We start from the raw sequence: 27,038 nt of genomic DNA, 5'->3' as shown, positions 1-27,038 counted from the left end.
TCCATTTCCCCCCAGGGTCAAGCACCAGGACATTCAGCTGATGTCTGACTGTAGAGATTGTTCCCACTTAGTCTGGCTTCTGTCACTTGTTTCATCAAGAGCCAGTTTTGATCTCCAGCCAGTAGATCCAGCTTTTAATTAAGTGTCTCTACCAAGATTATGGGCAATTAACTGGCAGCTTTCTGCCTATAGTAACTTCCTTATGGCCAGAAACATTGTTTTTCAGCCATGGCCCAGTTAAGATTGTCTATACCAGAATAACTTTTTACTTAAAAAGGTTCAGTCTTCAAGATATAGCTTTGGATTCAGTAAAAGTTGCCATATCATGGAAAGAGGAAGCCCAATCATTATAATAATCAGAGCGACTAACATTTCTTGGGTTATTACAATGTATCAAGCATTGTGCTAAGAATAATACATAGGTTATCACACCTAATCCTCATTATATTTCAACAGGAAAGCTATTGCTCTCCTCCTCCTAATGAGGCCTGGGCCACAAGCTGGATCCAGGTGTGAGTCAGTCACCTTTGCACAAATTATGAATGAGGAAGCAGACTCATAGAGGCTAAGTAAATTGTCTAACATCATCGTACCTTAAGAGCTTAAACTGTATTATTTGCTCATTCATTCATTCTGTCATTATAACACTGGTACCTACATTCCCTAATTTTACTTCTAGCTAAGAGAATACATTGTTTTTATTCATTTATTTTTTAGTGTTATTAATATATTTTATTTAACTCCTACCTAAATATTAACATTTCAACTTGTGATCAATGTGAAAAACTCATTTTTAATTTTTAAAATAATTTCAACTTTTATTGTAGATTCAGGGGGTACATGTGCAGATTTATTACCTGGGTATATTGCATAATGCTGAGGTTTGGGGTACAAATGATCCCATCACCCAGGCGCTGAGCACAGGAACCCCACAGTGGGTTCGTTTTTTAACACTTGCCTCCCACCCTCCCTCCTGCTCTACGAGTCCCCAGTGTCTGTTGTTGCCATCTTTATGTCCATGAATACCCAGTAGTTAGCTCCCACTTATAAGTGAGAGTGTTGCATTATTTGGTTTTCTGTTTCTGCATTAATTTGCTTAGGATAATGGCCTTTAGCTGCATGCATGCTTCTGCAAAGGACATGATTTTATTCTTTTTAATGGCTGTATAGTATTCCAAATGCAATGCTTTAAAAACCAGCATAAATATTAATCACCTATTCCATCCCTCTTTCCCCAAACCACCACCTCTTTTTGTTTTTCTCAGCTCTGGGTTCTTTACCTGAAGCTTGCTTGTCCAGAAATGAAACTAGAATATTTGTTATACAATACAAAGAAGTCAATGTGAGAAAACGAATTGGGAATGCATCCTTATTCCTGCATGACAGTGCCTCTTTGAAACAATTTACCAAGCCAGTGCTTTGCCTTCTTATATGGTATTGGGTGGAGAAAAACAGGCATCATCAATTACAGAGAACCCCAAATTACTAAACCCATTTTATGATCTTGACTCTTGTCTAGTATTCCCAGAAATGATCCTTTTGGGTGGGAAACCCAGAGAATTTTTTCTGCTTTTTCTGAGTTTTCACTTTTGGGGAATGCATAATGATTTTTCTCCCTCTACCAACTGGTCAGATACTGATGCTTAAAAGCACTGCACTGTCCTGAAGGTGGTATTTTTAGTTAGAGCGGTTGCTGGAAATTTGGTGAGGCTTGCTTCTCAGGAATTTAGGAACTTTTAAATTTGTTTCACAGTGTGTCTTTTCTTCCATGGTAGAGAAGTCCTGTTTATGTATCAGAGTATATACCTTTTCAAAGGAGCTGATTAGGATGATTTCTAATTGAAATAAATAAAGTATTTCATGGGATCCTGGAAACAATAGTTTGACTATACTCAGATCATATTCACGCTGTGGGAGGAAAGAGCACTGAGATTATTTGAAGTTTTACTGTTACTGCTAGGGTTGAGGAGAAGAGAGCAGTTTTGAGCAAGGAGACATCTTTCTTCAAATGCTGTATATCTGGGGCCTGGTGAGGTTGGGGGTATTCCTTTCTTTAAACATTGAATATTTTGCAGCCACCCTGTGGTGCAGAATCCTACCAGATGTTCCTGGCCCCTTCTTGCTGGGCCTGGCCACGGTAAGACACAGAGTGCTTGCTGTTCTTGCTGCTCTTGGAAGTCTGGCTGGGACTTCTCTGCAGGATTAGAATATGGTGCTAATGAGGCCTGGGCCACAAGCCGGATCCAGGTGTGAGCCAGTCACCTTTGCACAGAGAAAAGCTTTGTCCTTTGGCCTCAGTTTGCACCTAGCCCTTGATAGCCATTCTAAAAATGGGTCAGAAGGGGAACCAGGTGAGAGAATGTTCATGAATAGGGGATTCATTTTCGCTATAGGGAAATCAAAGCACAGGACTTAATAAACCCAAGATTATAGTAACATCTTTATAGGTGTGGGCTAGTGGGTGGTAATTAATAGGAGACAGACACTGAAACCAAAACATGAAGCTACATGAAAGTACCTGCTGTGGACACACATCCATAGAGACACAGGTTATTTGCCCATGCTGTCCAGGAGGAAAACAAGGAATTTAGTTAAACATATACTTATTGAACACCTAATACAGCCAGCCACTCTTCAGGTTGCTAAGTGGAGCACTCAGTGAGTTTCTATTATCAGAGAACTTAATGTTGGCAGGAAGTAGAAATAAATTAAGTACACAGATAACTAAAATACAAGAAAGTGTTAGGTGAATTATGAAAAGTACAATCAAAATATAAAGATTCTGGGAGGGAAAAGTCACAATTACAGAATACACCATTGATCAACCCAAAATATATCCCCATTTTCCTTCCTCACAGATTTTTTATTTTACTTAGTATCTGCCATTCTCCACACGATTATGGGCTTCAGGGGAAACTGACCTTACGCCCAGCTTCTGAGAATTTAAACTGATTACGCTAAGCCAATCCTGGAATTTCATTATCACCTCCTGTGCATAATTTAGGAACGGTTACGCAGTCAAATGTAGCCAATAATGATGGTAAGTGAAAGCTTCTAGGGAAAGTTCCCTTGCCACCTAGCAAAAGGAAGAATGGATCCCTTTTATATAGGCATGTTCCCACCACGGGATGTGATGCGTGGTACTGCTGCAGGCATCCTGACATCAGCCTGAGACAAAAGCCAACATGTGGAGAAGCATGGAGTAAGACAAGTTCAGCAAGAGGTGAATCTTACACAAGTTGCATTCACCTAGTGGAGGTGAGAAAAATTTTATGCAAAAGCCAACATTCAAGGTGAATATAAAAGGAAAAGTAGAAGTTTGATCATTGGAGTACAAAGAGTAAAATATTTTAGATGATGGGGTGGTGGTAGTGGGGTGGAAATAGTCCAGGTTCAGAAAAAAAAAAAATCAGAAAAAAAGGCACAGAGATTTGAAAGTTTAAAATATGTGCATTCAGACTAAAATTTGATAACTTTAGGCATTTTCATTTTACTGTATAAGGGATATAGACCATTTGTGGAGATTGTTAAAGATAGTTATAAAAAAGGAAAACAATCAGATACATGAGAGATTAAAATATGTGAATGATAATAAAAGGTCAACACACAGAAGGTTGAAGAGAAGAAAAATAGGGTTTCTAAATCCTACCCAGCCTCCAGGTTTGAATACGAATTTCAAATTTTCATGACCAAATGAAAAGGAAACCTGGTAAATTACATAGATCTCATTGCACATTTGAGGAAAACATGCTAATTCATAAAGAATATTTATTTATGTGAATATTTTTACGGGGGACAATGAAAGATGTAAAAGCTAATATCTTCATCAAATTTTCTACAATTAATTCATCATTGATTCCAATGCTCTTTTCAACTGAGGGAAAATCAAGGTATATAAAATTCTCGGTGGAGTCTTGAGGAGAGAAGCAGGAAAGGTAAGGTGGATCATACAGTGGAGAGATTTGGAGGACAGGAAAAGAACTTTGGAATTCATTCCATAGGCAACTGGAAAAGGTGAAGGAGTTTAACTGGAGAGTAACTTGATCACAGCTGATTTCCTGGAGAGTTTAATCTATTAACGGTCTGTAAATCGAATCTGAAGAAGAAAATCATAGAGATAGAGAGAAAATAATAATATAAGAAACAATGCGAATAAAGAGAAAAAATGGTTAAAGAATCTTTTTTTTTTTTTTTTTTGAGACGGAGTCTTGCTCTGCCGCCCAGGCTGGAGCGCAGTGGTGTGATCTCGGCCTACTGCAAGCTCCGCCTCCCGGGTTCACGCCATTCTCCTGCCTCAGCCTCCCGAGTAGCTGGGACTACAGGTGCCCGCCACCTCGCCCGGCTAGTTTTTTTGTATTTTTTAGTAGAGACGGGGTTTCACTGTGTTAGCCAGGATGGTCTTGATCTCCTGACCTCGTGATCCGCCCGTCTCGGCCTCCCAAAGTGCTGGGATTACAGGCTTGAGCCACCGCGCCCGGCCCAAAGAATCTTAAGAAAAGACATTATTCAACTTTGTGCTGGTAAATTTCAATATCTGTCAATAACATGTAAAATTTTCTAGAAAAATGAAAAACCGACAGACTCCAAAGCATGCCAAATTAAAAAAATCAGATACAATGGTGTATGAGCCTTACTGTATGATTTCATTTATACAAATTAAAGAATATACAAAAATTCTATAGTGATAGAAATCAGTGGTTGACTGGGGAGAGTTTGGATTGACTGTCAAAAGGTATGAGGAAACTTTTGGGGGTGAAAAATGTTCTATATTTTGATTATGAGCGCTCCTCATAGGTGAATACATTAGTCAAAACTAGAACTATGCAGTTTTTTTCTGTATATAAATCATACCTCAGGGGAAAAAAGCACAGTATGACAAAATAAAAACTAAATATAGAAGAGACAGAAAATCTAAACAAACTGGATTCTGTTGAAGAAAAGATAAACAGATAAAGCTGTCAAAGAGCTTCTCAAAAGCAATATTAGGTTCTAATGTTTTCACAGGAGAAGTCTTTCAAATCTTTGAAGATTAGCAAATCTGATGCTGTTTGTACCCATACTAGAGAAAGTGTGGTCCTTGGGCCAGCAGCCGAACCATGCTTATAGCCAGCACTGTAACTGGTTAGTGATAGGAATGTAAATCCTGTTATGTAAATTCTTATGTAACTATGTTACATAAGGAATGTAAATCAAGTATGTCACTAGACATGCCATTCAGTCCAGTTAATCTTTTTTTTAAACTAAGACTTTCTCAGTGATGGGAATAGTACATGGATTTTCATTCTGGTGCACTCTTCTTATCTTGCTGAAGATGGGCTTTTTGAAGGGCTCTGGCTTGCACTGTTAAAAAATATAGACATCAAGACAAAATGTCTGCATCACTTGTAGTCCCAACAGGACAGCGATGGCATACTCATATTAGGGTATCTAAGAAGGTTTAATCAAGGAGCTATTTATAAATGTGTGTGCAGGGCATAAGGGACCACCAGGAATAGTGCAGAATACCCAACATCTGGCTGGTAACAGGAGAACTAATGCTCCAGTTAGGCCCAAAGGGATGAGGAATGTGAGTGGTTATCAGAACCCAGAAGAGAGATATAGTGCATCATATGATAGAAATAGCCATTTTTCTTTTATTGAGTATTTTATCAAGAATGAATATTAAATTTTGCTAAATTCTTTTTCAACATTTATGCTATAACATCCCCAAAGCAAACACACTACTTATTGAGAAAGTATAAGAAGCATTCCCATTAAAGAACAAGAGAAACATGCTTGCTATGGTTACTGTTCTTTAACATTGTACTGGAAATACAAGCCAATGTGATTAGACAGTAGAAATAAGCAGCATAAAAATTGGAAAGCAGTAGGAAAAATGCACCTTATTTTCAAATAGTTGATTGTTTAATGTAAAGCCCTAGAGAAGTAATTTAAAACCATTAAACAATCAAGACAGCCACAAAATTAACATACAGTAATCAAATATAAAAAGAACAATTAGTTAGAAGATGTGATTAAAAAAATACCTTCCTACTTACAATAGCACTAAAAAAGATAAAACTTTCTAGGCTAAACAGGAAACATATAAGACCTAAGAAAACTCTAAAACACTCTAAAATGTACAAGATCCAAATACATGAAAATGCATACTATATTTTCATATAAGAATGTTTAACATTATAAAGATGATAATACTCTCTATTTTACAAATTAACACACTCTTGATAATAATAAAAATGCCACAGCTGCTTTTTTTTGAGGATGGGGCAGAAGCAGGGAGCTGAATAAGATGATCTGAAGATATGGGAAAATAAAACAATTTCAGGAATACTCTTAAAAAATGAGTACTGAGAAAAAATATCATACTGAAATTAACATATATTAGAAAGTTTCAAAAAAATTGAGTGCAGCATTGGATTGTGAAAATGAAACACAACAAAATAAAACCAGCCAATAAAATTGAATGGAAAATTCCTAAGCAGACAGAAATGCATATAGTAATAATATATGATAATGGTGACATCTCAAATACAAGGATGAAAAAAGGTGCTCTGAATACATATTTTGGCTACAATTGGGTTGTAAACTAAAAATAAAATCCTAAGCCTCCCAGCTGACTGAGCAGACCCTGTCTTGGCCAAGGAGAACACTTAGAAACCTGAAACACTGAGTTCTTGGCTGTGATGGGATGAGAGTGTGACAGCAAGGTGGGAGGGGTCTCCAAAGAAACTCCAGGCAGCGTGTGCACTGGGAGGAATGTACACCACAGCAGAACCTCGGGAAGTTCCCGCCATTTGGAGCAGGGAGGAGCCTGGCTCCTCGTCCTGTGTGGAATCTGGGATCCAAATGACTGAGCAGGAAGTGCTCTAGCAGAGGGACTCTGGCCTGGTGAAAGTCCCTGTTTCTCCCTTTTCTTCCTTTTTACCCAATAAAACCCTGTCTTACCATTTAAATTGTCTGTGAGGCTGAATTTTCATGGCTGTGGGACAAAGAACCCCATTTTTAGCTGAACTAAGAAAAAGTCCTGCAACATTTTTGGCACCCAACGTGGGGCTTAAGAGGCGGTGAGTGAAATGGGGACTCAAAACCTCTCACTGTTGCTTCTAAGCCTTTTCATCCTTGGACTTCTGAGAGTGGGGCAAACCATGCCCCCACCCTACATCACTCCCAGGGCTTTTCATGGCCTTTTCCTTCCTTTTTCAGGACTGATGGGAAAGCAGCAGCTCCACACTGCTCTCCCCTCTCTGTCAGGGCTGGCACACATGGCCCAAGGGTCCCAAACAGCCAGCTGGCTGGTGGTTTCTGTCACACACCACCAGAGGCTTCCCCTTCCCCAGCCAAGGGGCTTTACTCCATCAATGGTAATTAAGCTTTCCTCTCGGTGAAGAAACCAGTTGCATAAAATAAGAGGTTCTTCTCCAGGCATTTTTTAAACGTTTTTTCTTTGTCTTATCTACCCCCACAGCAGTTAACCTTTAAAGTTTTTATTTTCCTCTTAGAAGATGTTTTCACAAGGCTAGGTCCCCCAACTATTACTGCTTGTACTCTCTATAAAGTTTTGGTTGAGAAAAAAGATCTTGTGGGGACTGAGTTTTCTTCTGCTTGTCTCTGAGTGCATTGCTTCTGTCTATCTGTGTGTGTATTGTGTGTAATGTCTGTAAAAAGAGCTCCAATTAATTTGGCCTAAAGAAAGACAAGCACTTGGATCAAGTATTTTTTAAAGGGAAGGTAAAAGCTGTGGTACCTTTCAGTTCACATGACTTTAATCTTTGAGAAGTAAAAACAGCCCTAAAGACTATTAGTAAAATGCAGGTCAGATAGAAGGTTTGCTAAGTGTTTTGAGGTTACAAACTGCTTTCTGGGTTTTGAGAACTATTTGACTTGCTGGCTTCACAACTGGTAAGGCCTGGGGACATATGGAACTAACCACACTCTTAACTAACAAGGCAAACCCGGCTGCAGTTAGTATACAATTAGAGGAACTTACTAACTTTTACCTTAAAGTTAAAAATTTCTAGGAGTTATCATTATGACATGTAATTGATACTACTGAAAATAGATTTACATGCAAGGTGTGTAAAAACAGTGAAATGTGTTTTTTACTAAAAGGTTATAAGAAGGCATGGAAGGATAAACTTTTGCCTAGAGTTTAAGGATTATTTGAAATTAGATAGGAAAAAACTGAAGGTTCAAAGAAGTGGTGGAAGAATTGTCAAAATTAATCTTGCAGAAGAGGTTCTCTATGTGAACATATTGACTAAATTCAGAAGGGTATTATATGGTTTTTCTGTAAATTGAGCATTAAAATAAAAGCACAACAAGGTATTCTCAAAATGCTAATCTGCTCTTTGGCAAAATGTATAAAGGTATAAAAGGTTTTTCCTTCTTTAAAATTTCTGAGTCATCATGTTGGCAAAATAAATAACATATGGTCATCTGGAATTTTATTTCATAATATCAAATGCTTTAAACATGTTTATAAGCTTCCCAAAATCAAACTTAAGTTTCAAAAATTGTCTTCCCTGGCACCTGGATTTTTGAATACTTCAGAGGGCCCCTGAAGTGTCCACAAAAGAGAGGTAAACAAGATTATTTGACATGTTTATGTATATAGGATTGTCAAAATGATGCTCAATCTTCTTCAGGTTATGTCTTGGTGAATAATGCTAATATATGTTACACAATTGTATGGGATTTCTAAAATTCTAATGTCTAAGTATATGCTGTGAATCATAACTAAGGTCGTTATGTTAAGTTATCATAAACCATGGAGATAACCAAACTTCTCTGTCAATCTTGTTTCTAACTGTAACTACCCTAGATATTTTGCTATTCACAGACAATTGTCTTGTTTTAATCTTTTTCAAAGATGGTTTATAATGAACTGTAGGACTTTAATAGGTGCTCTCAAATATAGGCTTCTGATAACTTTAGAGGTTGTGAACATTGGAATAAAGGAATATGTATAGGACTCATAAAGAGCTGACATGTTCTTGAATATCAAGAAAAGCCAGAGTTAACTAAATGGACTGAACTCAGGAAGCTGAAGCAAATCTCTTTTACTTTTGCTTGGTATATTGCTGATGCTTGTTTGGTTTTTCAGTGTCAAGGAAACTTATTTTGAACTATTTACAGTCTTTAATAATTAAGTAAGGTATACACTCCTGTGATCAAAATTTGGAGCATGTTTGTTTCTCTCTGCCTGATTCCTCTAGAATTTGGAAACTATCTGTTAGTATTCTTATGGCAATATAGTTGTTTGCATCAGTGCAGTAAGAATCCACTTTTCTTTTGCAACAGGACACAATTGGAGAAACTGGTAATTTTACCAAGGCTTTGGCTGGAAGGGTATGCTTCCCTTTAAGGGGTCAATCTTGACTTGCAGAGCCAATAAAAGCCCAGTGGGGAAAGTGGCCTCATACCCTTGACTACACAGTTCCTGTATAGGATTCCTGACCTGTGGTCAGTAAAGAATGTCACTTTCTAACAGATCCAGGAACTCCAAGTTTATTATGGGACCTTAAGAGGAGAGGATTACCCAGCTTACAGGTATTTGAGGATAAACCCATGGCTAGGCTTGGCTTTAAAAGGTCTTATCTGAGATTCGTTGTGGAACAAAGGCAATCCAAAAGGCCTACGTAGAAATAGTTATTTTTGCTACACTTTATGCAAATAATCAGGCCAATTATAAGACTAAAGTCTATTTTGCAAACCACTCAGTCCCATGATGATTTTTTTTTTACAAACATGAGGAGAGAAATCTTGTTTCAAAACGTATCATATATTTGTTATTAAATTCTATATTCACTAGCTGTTTTAAACTTTTTGCCTACATTTTAGACTAACCCTGCTTGTTCCTGTGAATCAACTAGAAATCTGCTGCTGCTGCTCAGAAAGAACAAAAGGGAAGGGTAATATAGAAATCTGGATCAATATTCTAGTTCTGAGCAATTATCCTACAAATCCTGCCAGGTGATGGAATAAATAGGGAATACACAGAATGCCATCACCCAGAAGTTTCCTTTTGAGGAAAGTAAGACCAAGAAAACTAATCGAAGCCAAGCACCACGCACCCGAATCCTAACAAGCATAACTGTAGCCACCAGTTATCTGGGCAGATCATAGGACATCCTTTTCTCTCCCTTGTTGGAGGAGGACTCAGTTAGTTCCACAGTTTCACCTTAGCATTTGGCTTATGATAAGGAGTCCATGCAACCCCCGAGACATATTTTTGTCCCAAACTTTATTCTAAGCTTCGGGTCAAAGCTCTAGGAAGGAAAACTGGATCTGAGGGATCCAGAGGCAAATGACAACAGAGGTTAAAAGGCACAGCACAGGTGAGCGTGGCTGATTCCTGCTGAGTAAGCCAACCCCAAGTTTCCTGTTTTATGGATAAAAGCCACATTAATATCAATGGCATAAATGAGGTCTAGAGAACACCAAGGCTCCTGACAGCAGTGGGGATAGAGGCATAGGTGAGAGCAAATAATTCCTATTCTCTAGGCCCTCCCTGTGTCATGGGTGCAAGCTGCTTTAACACTCATGGCAAGACCTGCCAAGGTCACCGGGACTCAGGGATGCAAGGATGGAAGAGAAAAAGAGGATACTCTTCCTTCTCTCACTCACTTACCCTGAGTATCTGCTAGGAAGAGAAGGAAACCAGGGACACTTGTTCCCCTCTTTCTAGTAGGGTAGCCATTCATCTTCAGTCTGTACCCCTTTCGAATGCATTCTGAACCACTGGGACTCCTTTGAAAAAAACACCTTCTTTTTTCTTTTTCCCTCCTCAATTCTCTCTTCACCAATAGGTAATTGTGTCTCCGTACTATGAGACGCTCCCCTCAGATGCATCCTCCAAACTGGAAAGAGTTAATTTCCCAAACCTTAAACTGGTTGGCTTAGGACTGGGCTCAGTGGAAGACAACCCAGAAGCCCAACATCCGGCAAAAGGGTAAAGATTTTTTTGCCAGTCAGGCTTTTGGCCTCCCTCTCCCTATGCAAACTGGTAAAAGGCCTCATAATTCTTTAGCTGTCCTTACCTCCCCTTTCTTTCGATTTGATACATGTTTTTTAATAACCCAGTTTTTCTGTTCTTGTTTTCAGGCCATCAGACTCCAAATGGTCATGCAGCTGGAGCCTCTGACAATGGCCCCTTCTGCTGAGACCACTTAGATAGGCCTCTGAGGGAGCTCTGACTGCCGTTTCCCCAAAACAGCGCCCCCTGTCAGCAGGAAGCAGTTTAGATTGGTCTTCATCCTTGTCTTTACTCCAGGAGCAGTTAGATGTACTTCTTTAGAGAGGGGAATAAGACAGCTAGGTGGGAAGGGGCCCACAGAGAAACTCTAGCCAGCCTGTACACTGGGAGGAATGAGCATCAGGGTGGAGTCTTGGGAAGTTCACGCTGTTTGCAGCAGGGAGGAGTCTGGCCCTTCCTCTCCTTGTGTGGAACCTGGAATTTGAACAACTGAGCAGGAAGCAATCTAGCAGAGTGACTTCAGCCTTGTCGGAGTCCCTGTGTCCCCTCTTTCTTCTTTTTTACCCAATAAAACCCTGTTTTACATTTAAATTGTCTGTGAGCCTGAATTTTCGTGGCCATGGGACAAAGAACCTTGTTTTTAGCTGAACTAAGGAAAAGTCCTGCAACAAGAGATTGGACACATCTCATTACACACCCTCCTTTTTGGAGTTTAGACACAACAACTGACCAGATTAATGATAGAATAGAGATCATAAGACAAAACGGACTCTTTGTGACACTAAGATACCAAATTAAAAACGGGACCTAAGGCCATGGCAGGCAAGGGTGAAATCACACACCCTTACAATCGCTCTGACCCAGTGTATTGGTTCACAGCTTTCCTTATCCTAAAAATTCCTTTCTGCTGACTCTAGATTTTTAGAAAAAGCTTTACTCCTTTAACCAATTGCAAATTAAAGAATCTCTGAACTCACCTATGACCTGTAAGTCCCCACTTCAAGATATCTCCCCTTTTGAGGACAAACCAATATATAATTTCTGTATGTTTATTTATGACTTTGTCTATAACTTCTGCTTCACTAAAATGTATAAAACAGAGTTACAACCTAACTGCCTCGGGACCACTTAGTTAAGGCTTCTTGGGTTTGTGTTTTCTACAAGCTACAGTACTCATATTGGCTCATAATTGACCTGTTTAAAATATTTTACAGAGCTTGGTTTTTTCATTAATAGGATGGACATTTGAAAAGAAATTTGGATCTACATCTTATGTCACCACTACAAATTCTAAACCAATCAATTACTTCACTATGGAACATAAGACATACAAGTACCGGAGGAAATGAGGGAATCATAATTTGACTTAATGAAGAACTTCCTAACTATGACTCAAAATCCAGATGCTATAGATTGAGAGATTAGATCCATTGAGAGATTTGAATACATAAAAACTTACTTGTGGCAAAAGACATCATATGTAAAGTCATAAGAACAATAAACTGAGGGAAAATTCACAACTCATATTACAAAGGACTAATTGCCCCAGTAAATGAAGAATGCCTACAAAACAGTAAGAAAGATGAAAACATAAGAAAAAAATGGACAAATCATGTGAACACTCACAGTTCACAGAAAAGGAAATTCAAATGGGGCTAAATACATGAAAGAATATTTATTATCATTCATGTAATCAGAAATGCAAATTAAGATATATAATATATACTTGTGTATAAATATAGTATATATTGTATACTATAGATAATCTATATATTTTATGACATAATTATATTAGATTAATTATGTTAATTGTCAACTGCTACTCCATTTCTTAGAATAAAACCAAAGCGAGTAGTTGGAAAGAAAGATTAGGTTTATGTCATTATGCATTTTTCCTCTTAGACCTGTGTAGTTGTTCTTTTAATGAGGCTATAGTTTCCCTCCCTAATAGTATAAGTTTTATGCTGAACTCCAGCCTAGATATCAACCAGATATGATTTTACAGGCAGTAGTCTGCAGGGTTCTGAAGTGGCTGCTTCCCTTTCATAGAGATAAAAATCATGGAGGAGACTATGTTTGAGGAAAGGCAGCAGAAAAGCAAAACCTGTCAAGGGAGGAGGTAGTATGGAATGAGGGAGGGAACAATCCTTAGGTTTTTAGGTGCAAATAAGACTTGAGGAGTGGTCTTGATCTCTCTTCTCTTTTATCCTGCAACACAGATCCTCTGTGACCAGGACTTGGGCTCTATTACTAATTATATGGCTTAGGTGCACAGAAGAAAGAGTCTGAAATACTTTGACTTTTTAAATATCACATGTACTTGATAAATATAAAATATATACAATTATTATGTATCAATAAAAAGTTGCCAAAAAAGCAAGCATTACCAGCACATTTCCTAGAAAAAAAGTGCTGTGTTCTTTTCCTTTTTTTAAAAAAAAAAAAAAAATATATATATATATATACGGTAAAGGAACACAGCAGGTTCCCTTACAATCAGCTCCAGGCCCCTTGTCACAAGAAATGGCTCTCCATCAGCAGCCGGCAGGGAGCCAAAACTTGCATGGAGGAGCAAGCAATAAAATAAAAATCACATTTTCAGGATTTCTTTCCTCTGCTACTCAGGGTCATATTTGATTAATGGACTGCATTTATTCTAAAGGTGTGATTGCACACACGTTACCAATACTGTGCCACTGTGCACTTGGCAGAGGCAGAAAGCTCATTACAAATTCTGAACCACAGTGAAATGTTAGTACATCATTAATATGCATAGGTGTAGATATCTGCCTGTTGTTTTATAATGCTATTTCATTTATATAGTACCAGTACTTGACAGATATAAGAGACTTCATTCCCAGCTAGAGAGATTCCTAAATAAAACTAGCAACTTACTGCAGAAGTAATCAGACAGAGTGAAGGAGTTCAGGTTCTTGTGTCTCTCTCTATATAAGGTTTTGAGTTTTGTTTCAAATGTCTCTCTATGTGGACTAGGTTAACTTATTCCTTTCTTTCCTTACTCACAGCTCCAGTGTCAATGAGTCCTACTACACTGGAATATATCAAACTGCAAGTATACCTGTATTTACTTTTCTTTCTTTTTCTTTCCTTAATTTTGTTTAATGTAAAAATGCAGCTTGCTGCTTTTTTTTGGTCCCACTAGCTAGAAAGTAGTCTCCAGGAAATAAAACCTCATAGTGTGTGGAGTCAAGCTGCCCATGCCCATTTCTATGTAAACAAATGTGCAACCCTGAGTGGGGGATGGTCTAGGATGAGACTTGGTGTGCCTACCTGCCAGAATGAAATGGGACATTCAGAATCAGATTTAAGTATCTTTAAGTCATCAGTTCACTACCCTACTTATAACCATCTTGAGCAAGAAAAATTCAGTTCCTTAGAATGGTATGCAGAGTATTCAAAGCCCCATCCATCTCTTCAGCAACAATCCTACATCCTCACTCTAGCCAGAAAAAGCTCCCTGCTGCTTCCCAAAGCACTATATTGGTCTATGCCATTTCCCTCTTCATTGCTATTGCACATGTTCCTTCTTCTGTCTGGAATGTACTTCTTCCCCTTCCTGCTTGGTGACTTCTTCCCATGGACTTGCTCTCGTGTGAAATCTCTTGTGAGTCCCTATGAAGACCTGCCCTCTCTCTCTTTCCTGTTTATATCGTGTCTTGATATATAATCTATTTCAATACCACATACATCATACAATAAATTCTTTATACATCTCTAACCCTACTAGACTGTGGTTGCCTACTAGACAAGGAGAAAGTGTGTTTGTCATCATTGTGTGTCCAAGGCCTAGCACAATGTCTGGAAATAATTGTGTATTATTATTAAATAAACATGTATTGCATGTGTGCCCTGAGAACTTGGAAGATATTTAAGGTAGGATGAGGGAATCCATGAGAATAGCCCATATCAGAAATATTAGATTGTGTATTTGAGATTATGAGAGGATTCTTTCCTACATTAAAACCTGTTGCTGTCAATTCCTCCCTTTCTTCAAGGCAGATAGGAGTAGCTCTTCTAAGAATGATTGCAGCAACTCTATTGCTTCGATAAGGAGTCTTAAGATGGGGGTCTCTGGGTAGAGGTTATATACACCTGAAGACTCACTGGTTATACTGAGTTTCTAAATATGGTTGTGTTATTCTATGTTTTTAAACAATTAGTTGTAAATATTCAAAAATCTGGAGATTTCACATAATGATCTTAAGCTCTAGCTTCTTTTAAAGTAAAACAAACAAAAACACCCACAAAAAACACTAAAACAAAACAAAACAACAAAAAAAACCAACAGTAGACCTGTATTGTCCCATGGCGAAAAATCAGATGGAGGACATACACCATCCATGTGCCACAGACTCTCATCTCTCCCATTTCACCTGCCTATTCCATTATGTTAAATGCTACAAATCCCTTGAAATTGGATACAGATTTAGTCCATGTGAATTTATGGACATCTTTGAAAAGAAAGTTTTCTTGTTTTCATTATAATTTCAAAGAAGAGTATGAATCCAAAAAAGGTTAAAACTAACTAATTTGGATAAAATCACACAGGAGACAGCAATTGAGCCAAGAGAAGAATGCTAACTTAAAACAGACATCAGCAAGTCATTGACTGGGCTTCCATCATTTGTCATATTCTCAATGGCTGGGTGGGAAATCAAGTGGGTTTTGAGTAGTGGATAAAGCTTTGTTATCTCCACATTGTTAATGTAGCTAACACACAGGCACCCACATATACACACATATGTATACACAGAAACACACCCTGAAAATATAATCCAGAAATAGTATAGCAAATTTTGGAAATGCCACTCTAGCGATTTTATTTTATTTTATTTTATTTTTATTTATTTTTTTTAGCTATTTATTTACTTTTATTTTTAAAATTTGAGTTTTTTATTTCAAGAAATTTGTTTTTTTATTTTTTAGTTGAAACGAGGTAATTTTACATATTTATAGTTACATAGACTTCTTTTTTTTGTTTTTTTAATTTTTTAATTTTTTCTTTTTTTTTTCTTTCTTTTATTTATTTATTATAATTTAAGTTCTAGGGTACATGTGCATAACGTGAAGGTTTGTTACATATGTATACTCGGGAAGGGGAACATCTAGCGATTTTAAATATGAAAACTTCTAAGTGAACACTTGAGTTATATTCCACAGAATAATTGCAGAACTCAAGTCCATTGTAGATATTTATTCAAATTATAAAGTAATCTGGAATTTTGTGAATTTGGTCTTAATTTTAGACATTTGGAAAATCTTGCTATCAGTAGCATATAATTTAATTCCATTTATTCTGCTACTTTCATTATTATTAAAATCTTTTAAATATGAGGCTAGAATTGGCTTACTGTGCTTACCATTGCTTAACACAAGGGTCTTTGTTTTCTCCCTATTTAATAAGTTACATAGTATATATTGCTAGTCTACTGGCATACTAGTGAATGTATTACACTGTCTAAACATATTTAAGAGGCAGTGTAATATATTATTAATTTGAAATCCATTTGATTTTCCCAACTTTGATTTAAGTTGCATGACTCAGGAAGGACATCTTTTATTCTTTGTTTTGTGAAAGTTCTACTTACTAGAGATTTTTTGGATATCTATGTTTGAATTAAAGCACAGTAATGATTTAGCTGGAGACTTAAAACTCGCTTTTTCTTCTCATCTATAGGTAGACAAATCCTAGGTAATAGATATAAAGGGGAAACACCAAATGTTTTCTTAAAGCAGGAATCATTCATGCCAAAGATAAAGCTCATATTCTTATCAATTTATAAATAATCCATGTGATCTTGTCATTATGCCATTTGCATTCGTTGAAAAAAATAATAATTAGATTAAAAATTTCTTAAGTTTAAAAATAATCCCAGGAGGCTTGCATTCAGAAGTTTAAGAAATCTTAAGAACAAAAGGGAGCATTGTCAACTAGTTGCTTAACCTGCAATATTTCACTTGAATTCAGATACTTAGAGTGAATCAAAAAAAATCAAAGGATATTTATTGCTCACTTGAAGTTACATAAAATAACAGTGTGACTTGGATATGATATTGATTGAGTTTTCTTGGAGACATATAATTTAGTTTTATGGCAAATTTGGTAATGGAAGTTGTCAAGTGACATTGAAGCAGTCTATTAATTCCTATTAAGTTTACTGTGCTGATCTCAAAAGATGAGGGTATTACTATGTATGCATAATAATACATATTTCTTAGAGATTGTTGTAGAAATTATCATTACATCTTCAAAAAAAGTGTTATCCTGTCTAATACTCTCCCCAATTAAATCATTATTAAATCGAGGCATATTCTACTACCCAAATCCATAATAGCTCTTTTACTTTTATTTATTTATTTTATTTTATTTTATTTATTTATTTATTTTTTATTATACTTTAAGTTCTAGGGTACATGTGCATGACGTTTATATCATGTATAACTCCCCAAAGCAATCCCTCCCTCCTCCCCCCTCCCCATGATAGGCCCCAGTGTGTGATGTTCCCCTTCCCGAGTCCAAGTGATCTCATTGTTCAGTTCCCACCTATGAGTGAGAACATGCGGTGTTTGGTTTTCTCTTCTTGTGATAGTTTGCTAAGAATGATGGTTTCCAGCTGCATCCATGTCCCTACAAAGGACGCAAACTCATCCTTTTTTATGGCTGCATAGTATTCCATGGTGTATATGTGCCACATTGTCTTAATCCAGTCTGTCACAGATGGACATTTGGGTTGATTCCAAGTCTTTGCTATTGTGAATAGTGCCGCAATAAACATACGTGTGCATGTGTCTTTGTAGTAGAGTAATTTATAATCCTTTGGGTATATACCCAGTAGTGGGATGGCTGGGTCATATGGTACATCTAGTTCTAGATCCTTGAGGAATCGCCATACTGTTTTCCATAATGGTTGAACTAGTTTACAATCCCACCAACAGTGTAAAAGTGTTCCTATTTCTCCACATCCTCTCCAACACCTGTTGTTTCCTGACTTCTTAATGATTGCCATTCTAACTGGTGTGAGATGGTATCTCATTGTGGTTTTGATTTGCATTTCTCTGATGGCGAGTGATGATGAGCATTTTTTCATGTGTCTGTTGGCTGTATGGATGTCTTCTTTTGAGAAATGTCTGTTCATATCCTTTCCCCACTTTTTGATGGGGTTGTTTGTTTTTTTCTTGTATATTTGTTTGAGTTCTTTGTAGATTCTGGATATTAGCCCTTTGTCAGATGAGTAGGTTGCAAAACTTTTTTCCCATTCTGTAGGTTGCCTGTTCACTCTGATGGTAGTTTCTTTAGCTGTGCAAAAGCTCTTTAGTTTAATTAGATCCCATGTGTCAATTTTTGCTTTTGCTGCCGTTGCTTTTGGTGTTTTAGACATGAAGTACTTGCCCATGCCTATGTCCTGAATGGTACTACCTAGATTTTCTTCTAGGGTTTTTATGGTATTAGGTCTAACATTTAAGTCTCTAATCCATCTTGAATTAATTTTCGTATAAGGGGTAAGGAAAGGATCCAGTTTCAGCTTTCTACTTATGGCTAGCCAATTTTCCCAGCACCATTTATTAAATAGGGAATCCTTTCCCCATTTCTTGTTTTTGTCAGGTTTGTCAAAGATCAGATGGCTGTAGATGTGTGGTATTATTTCTGAGGACTCTGTTCTGTTCCATTGGTCTATATCTCTGTTTTGGTACCAGTACCATGCTGTTTTGGTGACTGTAGCCTTGTAGTATAGTTTGAAGTCAGGTAGCGTGACGACTCCAGCTTTGTCCTTTTGACTTAGGATTGTCTTGGCAATGCGGGCTCTTTTTTGGTTCCATATGAACTTTAAAGCCGTTTTTTCCAATTCTGTGAAGAAAGTCATTGGTAGCTTGATGGGGATGGCATTGAATCTATAAATAACCTTGGGCAGTATGGCCATTTTCACGATATTGATTCTTCCTATCCATGAGCATGGTATGTTCTTCCATTTGTTTGTGTCCTCTTTGATTTCACTGAGCAGTGGTTTGTAGTTCTCCTTGAAGAGGTCCTTTACATCCCTTGTAAGCTGGATTCCTAGGTATTTTATTCTCTTTGAAGCAATTGTGAATGGAAGTTCATTCCTGATTTGGCTCTCTGCTTGTCTGTTACTGGTGTATAAGAATGCTTGTGATTTTTGCACATTAATTTTGTATCCTGAGACTTTGCTGAAGTTGCTTATCAGCTTAAGGAGATTTTGGGCTGAGACGATGGGGTTTTCTAAATATACAATCATGTCATCTGCAAACAGGGACAATTTGACTTCTTCTTTTCCTAACTGGATACCCTTGATTTCTTTCTCTTGCCTGATTGCCCTAGCCAGAACTTCCAACACTATGTTGAATAGGAGTGGTGAGAGAGGGCATCCCTGTCTTGTGCCAGTTTTCAAAGGGAATTTTTCCAGTTTTTGCCCATTCAGTATGATATTAGCTGTGGGTTGTCATAAATAGCTCTTATTATTTTGAGGTACGTTCCATCAATACCGAATTTATTGAGCATTTTTAGCATAAAGGGCTGTTGAATTTGGTCAAAAGCCTTTTCTGCATCTATTGAAATAATTATGTGGTTCTTGTCTTTGGTTCTGTTTATATGCTGGATTACGTTGATTGATTTGCGAATGTTGAACCAGCCTTGCATCCCAGGGATGAAGCCCACTTGATCATGGTGGATAAGCTTTTTGATGTGCTGCTGAATCCGGTTTGCGAGTATTTTATTGAGAATTTTTGCATCGATGTTCATCAGGGATATTGGTCTAAAATTCTCTTTTTTGTTGTGTCTCTGCCAGGCTTTGGTATCAGGATGATGTTGGCCTCATAAAAGAGTTAGGGAGGATTCCCTCTTTTTCTATTGATTGAAATAGTTTCAGAAGGAATGGTACCAGCTCCTCCTTGTACCTCTGGTAGAATTCAGCTGTGAATCCATCTGGTCCTGGACTTTATTTGGTGGGTAGGCTATTAATTGTTGCCTCAATTTCAGAGCCTGCTGTTGGTCTATTCAGGGATTCAACTTCTTCCTGGTTTAGTCTTGGAAGAGTGTAAGTGTCCAGGAAATTATCCATTTCTTCTAGATTTTCTAGTTGATTTGCATAGAGGCATTTATAGTATTCTCTGATGGTTGTTTGTATTTCTGTGGGGTCGGTGGTGATATCCCCTTTATCATTTTTTATTGTGTCTATTTGATTCCTCTCTCTTTTCTTCTTTATTAGTCTAGCTAGCGGTCTGTCAATTTTGTTGATCTTTTCAAAAAACCAACTCCTGGATTCATTGATTTTTTGGAGGGTTTTTTGTGTCTCTATCTCCTTCAGTTCTGCTCTGATCTTAGTTATTTCTTGCCTTCTGCTAGCTTTTGAATGTGTTTGCTCTTGCCTCTCTAGTTCTTTTAATTGTGATGTTAGAGTGTCAATTTTAGATCTCTCCTGCTTTCTCTTGTGGGCAGTTAGTGCTATAAATTTCCCTCTACACACTGCTTTAAATGTGTCCCAGAGATTCTGGTATGTTGTATCTTTGTTCTCATTGGTTTCAAAGAACATCTTTATTTCTGCTTTCATTTCGTTATGTACCCAGTAGTCATTCAGGAGCAGGTTGTTCAGTTTCCATGTAGTTGAGCGGTTTTGATTGAGTTTCTTAGTCCTGAGTTCTAGTTTGATTGCACTGTGGTCTGAGAGACAGTTTGTTATAATTTCTGTTCTTGTACATTTGCTGAGGAGTGCTTTACTTCCAATTATGTGGTCAATTTTGGAATAAGTGCGATGTGGTGCTGAGAAGAATGTATATTCTGTTGATTTGGGGTAGAGAGTTCTATAGATGTCTATTAGGTCCGCTTGGTGCAGAGATGAGTTCAATTCCTGGATATCCTTGTTAACTTTCTGTCTCATTGATCTGTCTAATGTTGACAGTGGAGTGTTGAAATCTCCCATTATTATTGTATGGGAGTCTAAGTCTCTTTGTAGGTCTCTAAGGACTTGCTTTATGAATCTGGGTGCTCCTGTATTGGGTGCATATATATTTAGGAGAGTTAGCTCTTCCTGTTGAATTGATCCCTTTACCATTATGTAATGGCCTTCTTTGTCTCTTTTGATCTTTGATGATTTAAAGTCTGTTTTATCAGAGACTAGGATTGCAACCCCTGCTTTTTTTTGTTCTCCATTTGCTTGGTAGATCTTCCTCCATCCCTTTATTTTGAGCCTATGTATGTCTCTGCATGTGAGATGGGTCTCCTGAATACAGCAGACTGATGGGTCTTGACTCTTTATCCAGTTTGCCAGTCTGTGTCTTTTAATTGGAGCATTTAGTCCATTGACATTTAAGGTTAATATTGTTATGTGTGAACTTGATCCTGTCATTATGATATTAACTGGTTATTTTGCTCGTTAGTTGATGCAGTTTCTTCTAGCCTCGATGGTCTTTACATTTTGGCATGTTTTTGCAATGGCTGGTACCGGTTGTTCCTTTCCATGTTTAGGGCTTCCTTCAGGGTCTCTTGTAAGGCAGGCCTGGTGGTGACAAAATCTCTAAGCATTTGCTTATCTGTAAAGGATTTTATTTCTCCTTCACTGATGAAGCTTAGTTTGGCTGGATATGAAATTCTGGGCTGAAAAATCTTTTCTTTAAGAACATTGAATATTGGCCCCCACTCTCTTCTGGCTTGTAGAGTTTCTGCCGAGAGGTCTGCTGTTATTCTGATGGGCTTCCCTTTGTGGGTAACCCAACCTTTCTCTCTGGCTGCCCTTAAGATTTTTTCCTTCATTTCAACTTTGGTGAATCTGGCAATTATGTGTCTTGGAGTTGCTCTTCTGGAGGAGTATCTTTGTGGCGTTCTCTGTATTTCCTGAATTTGAATGTTGGCCTGCCCTACTAGGTTGGGGAAGTTCTCCTGGATGATATCCTGAAGAGTGTTTTCCAACTTGGTTCCATTTACCCCCTCACTTTCAGGCACCCCAATCAGATGTAGATTTGGTCTTTTTACATAATCCCATACTTCTTGCAGGCTTTGTTCATTTCTTTTTCTTCTTTTTTCTTTTGGTTTTCTCTTCTCGCTTCATTTCATTCATTTGATCCTCAATCGCTGATACTCTTTCTTCCAGTTGATCGAGTCGGTTACTGAAGCTTGTGCATTTGTCACGTATTTCTCGTGTCATGGTTTTCATCTCTGTCATTTCGTTTATGATCTTCTCTGCATTAATTAGTCTAGCTGTCAATTCTTCCACTTTTTTTTCAAGATTTTTAGTTTCTTTGCGCTGGGTACGTAATTCCTCCTTTAGCTCTGAGAGGTTTGATGGACTGAAGCCTTCTTCTCTCATCTCGTCAAAGTCATTCTCTGACCAGCTTTGATCCGTTGCTGGCGATGGGCTGCGCTCCTTTGCAGGGGGAGATGCGCTCTTATTTTTTGAATTTCCAGCTTTTCTGCCCTGTTTCTTCCCCATCTTTGTGGTTTTATCTGTCTCTGGACTTTGATGATGGTGACGTACTGATGGGGTTTTGGTATAGGTGTCCTTCCTGTTTGATAGTTTTCCATCTGACAGTCAGAAGCACTGTCTGTTGGTCTGTTGGAGATTGCTTGAGGTCCACTCCAGACCCTGTTTGCCTGGGTATCAGCAGCAGAGGTTGCCGAAGATAGAATATTGCTGAACAGCGAGTGTACCTGTCTCATTCTTTCTTTGGAAGTTTCCTCTCAGGGGCGACGCCACCCTGTGAGGTGTGGGGTGTCAGACTGCCCCTAGTGGGGGATGTCTCCCAGCTAGGCTACTCAGGGCTCAGGGACCCACCTGAGCAGGCAGTCTGTCCGTTCTCAGATCTCAACCTCCGCGTTAGGAGATCCACGCCTCTCCCCAAAGCTGTCAGACAGAGTCGTTGGCGTCTGCACTGGGCCCGCTCTTTCCCCTAATGGACTGCAGCTGTGCGCTGTCCGCAGAGGTAGAGTCTACAGAGACAGGCAGGCTTCCTTGAGCTGCTGTGAGCTCCACCCAGTTCGAGCTTCCCAGCGGCTTTGTTTACCTACTTAAGCCTCAGCAATGGCGGGCGCCCCTCCCCCAGCCTCGCTGCTGCCTTGCGGATAGATCGCCGCAGAGGGCTGTGTTAGCAGTGAGGGAGGCTCCGTGGGCGTGGGACCCTCCCGGCCAGGTGTGGGATATATTCTCCTGGTGTGCCTGTTTCCTTAAAGCGCAGTATTGGGGTGGGAGTTACCCGATTTTCCAGGTGTTGTGTGTCTCAGTTCCCCTGGCTAGGAAAAGGGATTCCCTTCCCCCTTGTGCTTCCAGGTGAGGCGATGCCTCGCCCTGCTTCAGCTCACGCTGGTCAGGCTGCAGCAGCTGACCAGCACCGATTGTCCGGCACTCCCTAGAGAGATGACCCCAGTACCTCAGTTGAAAATGCAGAAATCACCGGTCTTCTGTGTCGCTCGCGCTGGGAGTTGGAGACTGGAGCTGTTCCTATTCGGCCATCTTGCTCCGCCCCCCCGCCAGTATTTTATTGAGGATTTTTGCATCGATATTCATCAGGGATATTGGTCTAAAATTCTCTTTTGTTGTTGTGTCTCTGCCAGGCTTTGGTATCAGGATGATGTTGGCCTCATAAAATGAGTTAGGGAGGATTCCCTCTTTTTCTATTGATTGGAATAGTTTCAGAAGGAATGGTACCATCTCCTCCTTGTACCTCTGGTAGAATTCAGCTGTGAATCCATCTGGTCCTGGACTTTTTTTGGTGGGTAGGCTATTAATTGTTGCCTCAATTTCAGAGCCTGCTATTGTTCTATTCAGGGATTCAACTTCTTCCTGGTTTAGTCTTGGAAGAGTGTAAGTGTCCAGGAAATTATCCATTTCTTCTAGATTATCTAGTTGATTTGCGTAGAGGCATTTATAGTATTCTCTGATGGTTGTTTGTATTTCTGTGGGGTCAGTGGTGATATCCCCTTTATCATTTTTTATTGTGTCTATTTGATTCCTCTCTCTTTTCTTCTTTATTAGTCTAGCTAGCGGTCTGTCAATTTTGTTGATCTTTTCAAAAAACAACTCCTGGATTCATTGATTTTTTGGAGGGTTTTTTGTGTCTCTATCTCCTTCAGTTCTGCTCTGATCTTAGTTATTTCTTGCCTTCTGCTAGCTTTTGAATGTGTTTGCTCTTGCCTCTCTAGTTCTTTTAATTGTGATGTTAGAGTGTCAGTTTTAGATCTTTCCTGCTTTCTCTTGTGGGCATTTAGTGCTATAAAATTCCCTCTACACACTGCTTTAAATGTGTCCCAGAGATTCTGGTATGTTGTATCTTTGTTCTCATTGGTTTCAAAGAACATCTTTATTTCTGCTTTCATTTCGTTATGTACCCAGTAGTCATTCAGGAGCAGGTTGTTCAGTTTCCATGTAGTTGAGCGGTTTTGATTGAGTTTCTTAGTCCTGAGTTCTAGTTTGATTGCACTGTGGTCTGAGAGACAGTTTGTTATAATTTCTGTTCTTGAACATTTGCTGAGGAGTGCTTTACTTCCAATTATGTGGTCAATTTTGGAATAAGTGCGATGTGGTGCTGAGAAGAATGTATATTCTGTTGATTTGTGGTGGAGAGTTCTGTAGATGTCTATTAGGTCCGCTTGGTGCAGAGATGAGTTCAATTCCTGGATATCCTTGTTAACTTTCTGTCTCGTTGATCTGTCTAATGTTGACAGTGGAGTGTTGAAGTCTCCCATTATTATTGTATGGGAGTCTAAGTCTCTTTGTAGGTCTCTAAGGACTTGCTTTATGAATCTGGGTGCTCCTGTATTGGGTGCATATATATTTAGGAGAGTTAGCTCTTCCTGTTGAATTGATCCCTTTACCATTATGTAATGGCCTTCTTTGTCTCTTTTGATCTTTGATGGTTTAAAGTCTGTTTTATCAGAGACTAGGATTGCAACCCCTGCTTTTTTTTGTTCTCTATTTGCTTGGTAGATCTTCCTCCATCCCTTTATTTTGAGCCTATGTATGTCTCTGCATGGGAGATGGGTCTCCTGAATACAGCAGACTGATGGGTCTTGACTCTTTATCCAGTTTGCCAGTCTGTGTCTTTTAATTGGAGCATTTAGTCCATTGACATTTAAGGTTAATATTGTTATGTGTGAACTTGATCCTGTCATTATGATATTAACTGGTTATTTTGCTCGTTAGTTGATGCAGTTTCTTCCTAGCCTCGATGGTCTTTACATTTTGGCATGTTTTTTCAATGGCTGGTACCGGTTGTTCCTTTCCATGTTTAGGGCTTCCTTCAGGGTCTCTTGTAAGGCAGGCCTGGTGGTGACAAAATCTCTAAGCATTTGCTTATCTGTAAAGGATTTTATTTCTCCTTCACTGATGAAGCTTAGTTTGGCTGGATATGAAATTCTGGGTTGAAAATTCTTCTCTTTAAGAATGTTGAATATTGGCCCCCACTCTCTTCTGGCTTGTAGAGTTTCTGCCGAGAGGTCTGCTGTTATTCTGATGGGCTTCCCTTTGTGGGTAACCCAACCTTTCTCTCTGGCTGCCCTTAAGATTTTTTCCTTCATTTCAACTTTGGTGAATCTGGCAATTATGTGTCTTGGAGTTGCTCTTCTGGAGGAGTATCTTTGTGGCGTTCTCTGTATTTCCTGAATTTGAATGTTGGCCTGCCCTACTAGGTTGGGGAAGTTCTCCTGGATGATATCCTGAAGAGTGTTTTCCAACTTGGTTCCATTTACCCCCTCACTTTCAGGCACCCCAATCAGATGTAGATTTGGTCTTTTTACATAATCCCATACTTCTTGCAGGCTTTGTTCATTTCTTTTTCTTCTTTTTTCTTTTGGTTTCTCTTCTCGCTTCATTTCATTCATTTGATCCTCAATCGCTGATACTCTTTCTTCCAGTTGATCGAGTCGTTACTGAAGCTTGTGCATTTGTCATGTATTTCTCGTGTCATGGTTTTCATCTCTGTCATTTCGTTTATGATCTTCTCTGCATTAATTAGTCTAGCTGTCAATTCTTCCACTTTTTTTTCAAGATTTTTAGTTTCTTTGCGCTGGGTACGTAATTCCTCCTTTAGCTCTGAGAGGTTTGATGGACTGAAGCCTTCTTCTCTCATCTCGTCAAAGTCATTCTCTGACCAGCTTTGATCCATTGCTGGCGATGGGCTGCACTCCTTTGCAGCCTTTGCAGGGGGAGATGCGCTCTTATTTTTTGAATTTCCAGCTTTTCTGCCCTGTTTCTTCCCCATCTTTGTGGTTTTATCTGTCTCTGGTCTTTGATGATGGTGACGTACTGATGGGGTTTTGGTATAGGTGTCCTTCCTGTTTGATAGTTTTCCATCTGACAGTCAGAAGGACTGTCTGTTGGTCTGTTGGAGATTGCTTGAGGTCCACTCCAGACCCTGTTTGCCTGGGTATCAGCAGCAGAGGATGCCGAATATAGAATATTGCTGAACAGCGAGTGTACCTGTCTGATTCTTTCTTTGGAAGTTTCCTCTCAGGGGTGACTCCACCCTGTGAGGTGTGGGGTGTCAGACTGCCCCTAGTGGGGGATGTCTCCCAGCTAGGCTACTCAGGGGTCAGGGACCCACCTGAGCAGGCAGTCTGTCCGTTCTCAGATCTCAACCTCTGCGTTAGGAGATCCACGGCTCTCCCCAAAGCTGTCAGACAGAGTCGTTCGCGTCTGCACCGGCCCCCGCTCTTTCCCCTATTGGACTGCAGCTGTGCGCTGTCCGCAGAGGTAGAGTCTACAGAGACAGGCAGGCTTCCTTGAGCTGCTGTGAGCTCCACCCAGTTCGAGCTTCCCAGCGGCTTTGTTTACCTACTTAAGCCTCAGCAATGGTGGGCGCCCCTCCCCCAGCCTCGCTGCTGCCTGACCGATCTCTGCAGACTGCTGTGTTAGCAGTGAGGGAGGCTCCGTGGGCGTGGGACCCTCCCGGCCAGGTGTGGGATATATTCTCCTGGTGTGCCTGTTTCCTTAAAGCGCAGTATTGGGGTGGGAGTTACCGGATTTTCCATGTGTTGTGTGTCTCAGTTCCCCTGGCTAGGAAAACGGATTTCCTTCTCCCTTGCGCTTCCAGGTGAGGCGAT

Source organism: Trachypithecus francoisi, unplaced genomic scaffold (assembly GCF_009764315.1).
Source record: "Trachypithecus francoisi isolate TF-2019V2 unplaced genomic scaffold, Tfra_2.0 Lachesis_group1, whole genome shotgun sequence".
In the NCBI taxonomy this organism is placed as follows: domain Eukaryota; kingdom Metazoa; phylum Chordata; class Mammalia; order Primates; family Cercopithecidae; genus Trachypithecus; species Trachypithecus francoisi.
This window is presented reverse-complemented; position numbering follows the sequence as displayed.